Source organism: Mustela nivalis (genome assembly GCF_964662115.1).
Source record: "Mustela nivalis genome assembly, chromosome: 13".
Classification (NCBI taxonomy): Eukaryota; Metazoa; Chordata; class Mammalia; order Carnivora; family Mustelidae; genus Mustela; species Mustela nivalis.
This window is the reverse complement of record NC_139032.1, coordinates 93,288,438-93,298,501: the sequence shown is the minus strand read 5'-3', so window position 1 is coordinate 93,298,501 and position 10,064 is coordinate 93,288,438. Positions and strand designations below refer to the sequence as shown.

At 56.8% G+C, this 10,064-nt stretch overlaps 1 long non-coding RNA gene across 1 annotated transcript; it reads right to left on the bottom strand.

The window, feature by feature from the left end:
* Positions 1–554: 554 nt before the first annotated feature.
* Positions 555–7,153, bottom strand: LOC309846953. Its single transcript, XR_014302217.1, has 2 exons — positions 7,017–7,153; positions 555–4,325 (listed from the first exon to the last, which is right to left on the bottom strand). It is a non-coding gene; the product is annotated as an uncharacterized lncRNA (long non-coding RNA).
* Positions 7,154–10,064: the final 2,911 nt, after the last annotated feature.

The window sequence follows — 10,064 nt, the reverse complement described above, 5'->3', positions numbered from 1 at the left end:
GATTCCCTCAGGTCTCACCCAGAATAATGGCTCCTGATGTGTGGGCCGACTTCTGTGGTTTCACTCCCTCCCTCCCTGCCTCATTTATTCAGTCCATCATTCATTCCCCCTCCTTCCCCTCCACCCCTCCCTGCCCTCCCTGCCTCCCTCTCATCCTCCTCCTCCCTCCCATCCCCCCTTTCCTCTTCCTTCTCTCCCCCCCTCCCTCCCTCTCTCTTTCCCTCCCCCCCATCCTCCCTCATGCCCCCCCTCATTCAGCGGAGGATCTAGGGTCCCTGCTCTGTACTGAGCACTGGGGCTTCATCAGTGAGCCCCCCTCACCCATGGGGTCACCTCCACTGTGGGAGGGGACAGGAGTCGTCCTCAGGGCTCGCAGCGGTGATGAGCACCAGGAATCCGCTCCTGAAAACAGAGGCCCATTTCACAAATAAATGTTGGAAAGACACATGCTTAGCATTTCCTCAAGAAAAATCTAGGCTTGAGAAATGATGAAAAGTAAATATATCCTAGACTTCATGCAGTGTGAGTTCTACTGCCTCATACACACTGATTCCTAGAAGCAACAAAGAGTAACTCATTCAATGTTAACTGAGGGTTTGTGACACATCTTTTCTGATCAAATAACAACATTTCAGCCAACATCTCCAGGGCCTCTGAGTTTACCCAAAGGTCTCTGTGGTCCTCTGACTCTTCCATCGACCTCCTGGGAAAGCTTGGTCCTGTTGCCTTCCTTGTCTCCTGCCTCTTCTGGGACACTTCTATGGACTCCTACTCCCGCCAGGGCCTCCCCAACCAGGACTCCCCATGCCCTGTGGCCTCGTGCCCAGGTCCTGCGCTGGGTCCCTTGAGCCCAGTGCTTTGTGCAAGCCCTGGGTGCTCCTTCTGGGGTCACTTGGCATCTCCCATGTAGTAACCTGCATCTTCCTGCACTGGGTCTCCTCTGACAAGTCTGTGAGCCCAGCCTATGCCCATGTCATGGGCATGGAAGCACGAGTCCAGAAGGTTCAGATGACCTGCTCCCAATCCCAGCGTGTGGAGCCTGGGCCAAGAATGGTCCCTGAGCAGGGGACGGCTTGGGCCTAAGGAGCCTAAGGGAGGACGTAGTCCACTGAGCCCACGGGAGAGTGAGCACCTTGGGAGCCTGGCGCTCAAGCCAGCTGGAAGACCACACCCCACCCGCACTGGCTCTGTCCCCAGGACTGGAGGTCATCGGGGTATCTACCCTCCCATGCTGCAGGCTGGCAGTGACTGGCAGGGGAGGAGGCACCACTGGAGCAGGAGAGAGCTGCAGAGCAGGAGAGAGCAGGAGAGCCCTCCTCAGAGAGGAGGGGGCAGGGGCTCTCCCAGCAGCAGGTGCACTGGGGTGGGCTGAGGAGGCATCAGGAGACAGCAGTGTCTGCAGCTGGGGTCTCCACACAGACCCCCTCCTCAGGCTTGGCACAAGCTTGTCTGGATGGCCTTTGTGCCCCAAACACAAAGTCTGACTCAGGACCTGCCCTCAAGCTCCCACTCCCAATCTTTTGTATTCAGCTCAAGTGACAAGAAAGGGCCAATAATTTAGGTGGTGTTGGGTGCAGAGACATGTGATTTTCTGGCCCACACTGTAACACTACTGGCATTTTAAAGATCTCAGGGCTTGGATGCAAAAATGGTAGGATGCCTGGGACCATGTAAAGCTTTCTGAAACATGCCTCTGTGCCCTGCAGCCCTCGCATCCCACCAGCTCTGCTTAGATCCCTCCAGGCCACAGACCCACAGTCTTGGGTCCTCAGACAGCCCCGACAATGTGCCTTCAAAAAGGTGAGGCAGCAGGACACACTGCGGATTCCAGCAAATCCCCCGCCCAGAAAGTGCAGGTACCGCTGGACGAACTGTCTGAGAACAGCCAGGTCAGGGTTCTGGGAAGACACCAGAGGCACAGGAGTAACTGAGGAGCATCTGAAGGCAGCCACCTCACTACTGGGAGAGTTGGTGGCCATCAAGAAGTCACAGAGGACTCCAAAGGTCTGGACTTGGTGTTTCCCTCTCCTGAGATGGGGACACCTGTGGGAGGAGCAGGTGGCCAGCTGGTGGGGAATGCAGGTGCCTGACATGGGCAGATGGGGTAAGTGAGGCCTGAGACCCCTGGGGGATGTTCCTGGCATCTGAACTGAACACGTCTTCAAAGCTGCAGATCGGTTGGGATCATTTTCAGGCTGAGAAGGAAGATGAGGGGGACAGAGGGGACTGAGGAGGCTCGGCGTAGACAGGAAAGGGCTGAGCCACGCCTTTGGGGGAAAAGTGGGTCAGCTCCAGGCTCATGGGGACAGACCTTGAGGCCATTATGCTACATGAAATAAGCCAGTCCCCAAAGGCCTGATACTGAAGGACCCCACTTGTGAGGGACGGAGAGCACCAATTCATAGAGGTGGAAGGAGCTAGTGGGTGCCAGGGCTGGGGAGGAGAGATGGAGGGTTAGGGTTAGGGTGAGTAGAGTTCAGTTTGGGGTGAGGACAAAGTTGCGGCAGTGGATAGCGGTGGCAGGTCCAGAAGAGTGAATGTACTTACTGCCACTGAACTGACCCTGAAATGTGCTTAACAGAGTCGGTTACATGTCTGGTACGCCACAGTAGGAAAGAAGTGAGTCAGGAGGTCTGGGTCATCAATGAGTCCCAGGAGGGCCCTGGAGCAAGGATCCTGTATCTTAGTTCTCGCTCTCATGCTCTGTCCCTTGTTGGTGACTGAGCTCACAGCAGGCACTCAGTGAATGCTTGCTAAGACACAGCGCAGGCAGATGGGCGCACAAGTGCAAAACCACTAGTGGGCACTGAGGAGTCCCAACAGGACCTGCATCCAGACGGAGCCAGTGCCCACATTTTACAAACACCAGCACAGAAATAGCCATTTAAAACCAAGGCAGGAACCACATATAACCCAGAGGGTTCCATTCTCTTGGAGGCTGAGCTAGCAGCCACAGCCAAGGCCTCTGACAGTCAGGGGACTGGGGGTCTGGCAGGTGGCTCGGCACACCCTCGACCCTGAAGCCCCATGGGACTGGGAGGGAAGACCCACCCAGGGCCCATTCTGACTCCACAGCGGCTGCAGGGCCACTCCCAGCCCCACCAAGATGTGTCTGTTTAGAACCAGGCAGGAAATCTTTTCTCTCGACTCTTCTTTTTAAAGATGATTGCTCAGCATTGACACAGAAAAACATCTGACATAAAACTGGAGCTATTCACAGCTGCCAGGGACCCAGAAGTTATCAAAATGCAGTGACCACAAAGAGATAAACTTGTGTCCCCAGGCTGACATCTCATATGCAGATGCAGCCCCAGATGTTCAGAGGTCCTGGACATCTGGGCCTCACAGTATCCCTCAAGGGGACAGAAAAAGGAACCTGCTCTGATGGCTCCACTGGCAGCATCTCCTGCTGGAAAGGGGGGCAGCCCCTCATGTGTTCCTGGTGTCCAGGTGATTCTTGGGCACAGCCATGTATCTCAGCTTCTCCATGATTGGGGGGGAGGGTAGCCCAGCAGCTTCAGATCCCACAGATCCTCCAGGGACAGCCCAGCATCTGAAGGTCCCACAGGTCCTCCAGGGGACAGCGTGGCAGCCACAGGTCCCACAGGTCCTCCAGGGCACAACGCAGCCACTGCAGGTCCCACAGGTCTTCCGGGGATAGCGTCTTGGTGAGCTTGTGGTTGAGCAGGTACCTGCTCAGGTGGCTCTTGTCATGCCATATGGCCTCCATCCCATTGGGCAGGTCAACCCCCATTGCATGGTGACAGGCCAAGTTCAGTCAGTGAACCTCCACCACCAATACCCTAAAAAAGGCCCCCAGGTAGTAAATGTTGCCCTGATCCCTGGGGATATGGGCCTGGGACTCTAGCTGGCATCCGTAGCTGAAGTCCTTGCAGGCTGCCCAGTAGGAACTGGGGTACAGGGTGCCAAAGATGGGGGACAGGATATCCACACCCATGTGGTCACAGAACTTCAGGTCTACACCTGCACACCAAGTCGTGCACCTCGCAGAGGAAGTGCTGCTCGTAGAAGCAGCTGACCATCACCATGTGCTCCATGGACACATCCTGCCAGTGTGGAGCACCACAGACCTGGAGGACCACCACCCTCCAGCCCTCCTGGTGGGGACACAAGGACCCGGCAGCAAGCCGGTCAGTGAAGATGTAGCAGGTAACACTGTGTCTCACCATGAAGACCACTATCTTTCAGCCCTCCTGGAGGGGCACATGGACCCAGCAGCCAGCAGGTCAGTGAAGATGTAGTAGGTGACCCTGTGTCCCACGATGGAGGGCTTCTCCACTGTCTGCAAGAACAGGTCCAGGAAGCTATAGGGACAGGGGACAGGGCGTGAGAAGGTTCACTGCCAGAGGCTGGCAGCAGGACCCCAGAGCTGGGGGCTGTGAACATGTACACCTTCTTCAAGGGGGCAGGCTCTGGGCTGTTTTAAGCAACAGTCACTCTCCCAGCCTGTCCTGAGTGAGTCTGCCCCTGGGGCCTCCCTGCCTCCTGCTCCCAGAGATGGGGGCCATCAGCACCCCATCTTACAAAGGGGACCCTAAGGCTTAGAAGGTTGGAAACCCATGCAGCCCTACATTTAAGTGGGGGGAAAGCTCACACACACCCAGCAGGCATGAGGCAGGTCATCAGGGGGCAAATCGCGGCTCAGCCAATGGGGAAACAAGCCGGACGGGCAGCAGGAGGAGGGAACGGTGCTCCTGGCAGAGGCACAGCATAGGCAAAGGCTTGGGTTCCAGCCTGAGGCACCTGAGGGAAACCACACTCCGGGGTGCCCACGGAAGGGAGGGTCCCCGTGGGAGAGGTGAGGCTGGGAGGGGGGCAGGAGGGGAGCAAACCAGAGAGGCCCGAAGATTATGTCCCAGAAAGATCACTGTGGTTGCTGGAGGAGAACGGGCTCTGTGCAGGCGAGGACAGGGAGACCCTAACCCTAAGGCCACCCTAACCCTAACCCCTAACCCCCATCCTAACCACGAATAACCCCAATGAAATCATCACAAAATCAGCGAAATGCAGTCCTATACGTTTCTTTAAGCAAATGTGAGGATCCTGGTCAGGAACATTGCGAAACCGAGAGCTCGCGGACGCGCCGGGCGCCGTAAGCCAGTGTCTGTTCCCAGGCGTCTCCCGCTGTGCAACAGAGTGAAACAATGTTGCGCGGCGCAATGAGTGCGGGAGTAAAACCACGCGGTCGTCTCAGTGGCGCGGAAAAGGTTCTGACCCAAATCCACGTCTGCTGCCGAGACAAACTCTCACGAACGCAGGAAGAAGGGGTCATTTTCCCGTAAATCTCCGGCGAACACCGCGCGCACGTCTGAAGGCCGCCGGCTCCCCTTGGAGTCCGGAACGAGGGCGGACGCTGGTGCCCACGGAGGGACAGACCCCAGGACCGCACTCGGGGGCGGCGTCCGGGACTCACGGTCGGACGCGGCTGCGGGACCGAGGGAGGGGACCGGGGAGCGGGTGGGTCGCGCACAGTCCCCTCGGGGACAGCGAGAACGTTCCGGAGAACGACGTGCGGCACGTGGCCTCGGCCGGGGCGGCGAACTGCCACCCGCCGTGTCTGAAGCGGGCCGTGTCGTCGTGTTTAGTCGCCGTGAGGACGCGAAGGATGACGCCTGTCACCACGCGCGTGGACCCCGGGAACGGCCCCAGGGACACAGCCCTGTGGAAATGCCCCTCAGCGGACCCTCCGCGCTCCGTAAGCCCGTCCGGGTCGTGCACACAGGGGACTCTCGGGAGCGGCTCCGGAAGGAGAAAACCGGTCGGGACCGGAGAAGGCGCCGCGGACGGGGCGGCGGGCGGTGACCGGCGACGTGGGCCTGCGGTCCGGGGGCCACTGCGGGCGCCGTCAGGGTTTCCTCACCTGCGGTTCCGTGGGGGTTCCGCGGGACGGTGTCGCTGTTCGGGGTCAAACGCCCGACGCAGCCCGTGTCACACGACGGACGGTTCGGAAGCGACGGCGGGGGGTCTGCGTGCGGGACGAGCGTCTCTGTGAGACCCGCAGATCCGAGGTCACCGCAGAGGACGCGGCGCTTCCCGACCCCCGCGGCACCAGGTCGCAGGAGCAGAGCCGACGTCGGGCTCCGGGAGGGAGGCCGAGCCCGCCGGGTCCAGGTCCCCCGCGCGGACGGGCCACTCGCCCTCGCAGGAGGCCGCGGCCGGCCCGAGACTCGCGGGAGGACGGAGTCGGGGCGAGTCAGACGCGGCGGGACTCGGGGTCCCAGGTCCCCGCGGCGCCCCACAGCCCGGTCGGAGCCGTGAGGAAGCGGGTCGGGCCTCGGGCCGGCGGCGGGAAGGGGGCGGCTCGGCGCGCGGCAGACCCCGCGGTGGAGACGCGCCCGCTCCCGGCCGGGAGCCGCGGTTCATCCCCCGCAGGAAGTCGCCGCCCCCGCAGCTCCGCGGCGGGAACCTCCGTCCCCCCGGCCCCCGCCTCTCTCCACGGACGCGCCCTCCCGGCAGCCCTCCCGGCTTCCCGCGCCTTGTCCGGGACCCGCCGAGCCGGGGACAGGCCGGTGCTCCGACGCCGCGCGCCGCCGCCGCCGACGGACACGGAGCAGGACGCGCGGGGACGGGAGACGCTCGGGCTCGGGGACGAACCGCGCCGGGAAACACCCGCCGTCCCCGCCGCAGCCCGCAGAGCCCGCGCTGTCGCTCCCGGACGCCCGGACTCGGCCCCGCGGCGGGTGTGGACGCGGGAAGGACTCGCGGGGTCGAGTCCGGGCGAGGCGGGGGGAGCGGGAGCCCCGAGGGGACGGACGCGCCCGGACCGTCTGAGGAGCCGCAGGAGCCGCGACCGCCGCGCACGGACACAGCCGCGACCCGGGGCGCGTCCGAGCCCGGACCGGGGGACCCCACAGCCCCGCGCTCAGCCCCGCGGGACCCCCGCGCCGCCCACAAAGCCGCGGAAGCCGCACCGTCTACACAGCGCACCCTTCCTCCGGGGGTCCTGCGAGCCCCGCACCCCCTCGGCAGTGCCCGCCCCGGCGGCTTCTGCTCACCTTCTCCCACGAAGGGGCCTGAGCGGGCCGGACTCGTGTCAGCGTGGACGCGGCCGCACACCCTCCACAGCGGGTCCTGTCAGCGTGGACGCGGCCCCGCGTCCTCCACAGCGAGTCCTGTCAGCGTGGACGCGGCCCCACACCCTCCACAGCGAGTCCTGTCAGCGTGGACGCGGCCCCACACCCTCCACAGCGGGTCCTGTCAGCGTGGACGCGGCCCCGCGTCCTCCACAGCGGGTCCTGTCAGCGTGGAGGCGGCCGCACATCCCCCGGAAGCCCCCACAGCGGGTCCTGAGGAGGCCGGACCCCTGTCGGTGTGGACGCGGCCCTACATCCTCCGCAGACGGTCCTGAGGAGGCCGGGCTCCTGACTGTGGAGGAAGCTCGCGTCCTCCCCAAGCCTGGGCGTCCACACAGAGGTTCCTGAGGCGTTCGGACGCCTGTCAGCGCGCCAGAGAAAGCGGCCTGAGCGCGCATGCCCAGCAAGGGTCGCGAGCCGGACTCTGGCGCCCCCTGCAGGCAGTGGGGGAGGCGCAGGATGCGGTGCACTCAGGTCAGGGCAGACACCTGTCCGTCCTAGGGTCAGGCTGAATCCATTACATTTTGGAAATGCCAACTGAAACGGAGTCCAATCATCCCCTGAGTTCTCCGGAAATAGAAACAATTAATTAGAAACCGTATGAAATTAAGTGAAATACAGACACAAGCTTTACAACTTACACCAAAATTCATTCAAAATTGTAGATATATTTAAAATGTAAAACAATCAAAATAGCAAAAAGAAAACAGAAGAGCCTTGAGCTCAGTGATGAGTTTTTAACACACAACACCGAAAGCCATTCCACAGAAGAAAAAAAATTGATAACATGAAGTCCTAAAAACTTCTGCTTTATGAAAGACCTTGCTCAGAAAACCAAAAGACAAGCCAAAAAAAATGGGAGCAAATGTTTGCAAAATACCTATCTGGTAAAATATTTGCATTCAAAATATACAAAAAGCTATCAGAACTCAACAATAAGGAAACAACATCCTAATCGATGATGCCTAAGGATCTGAAAGTGCCTGGACAAAATAAGCATACAGAAATCTACCCAACCTCGTCATTAGGAAGGTACAAGTTTAAACAACAGTGACACAGCACTGCACACCTATTACAAATGATAAACTCCAAAAACAAGAATACCGATTGCTGGGAGGGGAGGAATGACAGCAATTGTCCCTTCAGAAGACAGTTTGGACAGATTTTCCAAACCTAAATAAGTCTCGTGTTAAGATCCAACAATCGCACTTCTGGTATTTAAACAACTGCTTTGAAAAACTGTTTCCAAGCAAAAACTCCCATGCAGTTATGCACAGTAGCTCCATGCATGATGGTTACAAAGTTAGAGAAGCCAGGATGTCCTTCCATAAACGAACCCATAAGGGAACTAAGTGCATCCATGGGAAGGAAGCAGAATATGCCACCCAAAATATGCCTCTTTGTCACAAGGGTTATTTGGGCTGATTAGTCTTAAGAAACGGCAGATATGGGAGAATTTCTGACAACTGGGTAAAAGTTGCCATTGGTGAGTGAAATGTACACTTCTAAAGGAACACTCCATCTGTAAGCCTGTCTCCCTCTGTTTCAGGAACAGAATGACTAAACCTCAAGAAACTCATACCAAAAGAGAAAGCACAGACTTAAATCTGTGTAACAATTGTACCCTTGTTTACTCTGCTCACTGATAACATCCCTTAACTGGCCTTCCCACCACCCAAAATCTTTTGGTCTTTAGTTGAAGGTGGCATTTAGGGTGAGGGCTGAGCCACTCACAGAGTTATTCCGTTTTCCTGGGCATCTCCCATGAATACAAGATGAATGCATGATATTAAACTTTGACTTGTTTGTCTCCTGTTTATCTATTCAGCAATAAATAGAAAAGAACCATCACCCTATACAAGGACAAGAATGAACTTTACATGTATTTTTCTAAGTGAAAGAACCCAGTGTGAAAATGCTACACACATTGAAGGAGATTCTGGAAAAGGCAAAGCTAGAGATGACAAAAGCATCAGGGGATGAGTTCCATGATATTTTAATGATTTATACCTGTCATTATGAATCTGTCAAAACCCAAACCTTTTGGGACATCTGGCTGGCTCAGTCAGGACAGCATGCAACTCTTGATCTTGGGGTTGTGAGTTTGAGCCCCATATTGGGTGTGGAGATTACTTAAAAACAACATCTTTAAAAAACACAAACACTTTTACATCCCAAAGAGTAAATCATAATCTACTGAAACTATTTTATTTATGATGTGGGAGTGTCACAGGATGGTATAGGGGCTCAAGGGCAGGCTGCCCCAAATCTGCCACTTCGACATATAGATCATTTTAATAAAAGTTACTTAAGAGACAGCCTATGCAGTGAGGACACCTAGACCCTCCTCTGTCCCCCGGGAAGCAGGAAATCAATCTCTCCTGTAAAGATGTCCCTGTACCAGGAGGTAAAGAGATTTCAACATCACCAGAGATGGGACACTTCAAGCCCATGAGGCTGTATATATATATATGAAAAAAATCCTCGTTACTTTTTACTAATTTACTCCCCCAGCCAAAATTCTGTCCAGAATGCCTTACTAACTGAAGCTCCCAAGATTAAGTTTTCTTTGTCCTTTATTTCATCAAAGGTTTATTTTCTCTTTGTCTAGAAAGTGTGAAACCTGGCTTCCTTGATCATTTCTTTAGACCTCAGTTTCGTTATTGGGTCTCTAGGCACACATCATTACAATATGGGTTTTTTCTCCTGTTAATCTGTCTCATGTCAATTTTATTCTTAGTCCCACGGTAAGAACTTCAGGCCAAAAAAAAAAAAATTCTTCCTCCCCTTCAATGGAATACAGAACATGACACATAATCTAACTGTATTAGAAACATATGGGGTGGGGCGCCTGGGCAGCTCAGTCAGTTGAAGCCTCTCCCCTCAGCTCAGGTCGTGATCCCGGGGTCCTGGGATCGAGCCCCACATCGGGCTCTCTGCTCAGCAGGGAGCCTGCTTCCTCCTCTCTCT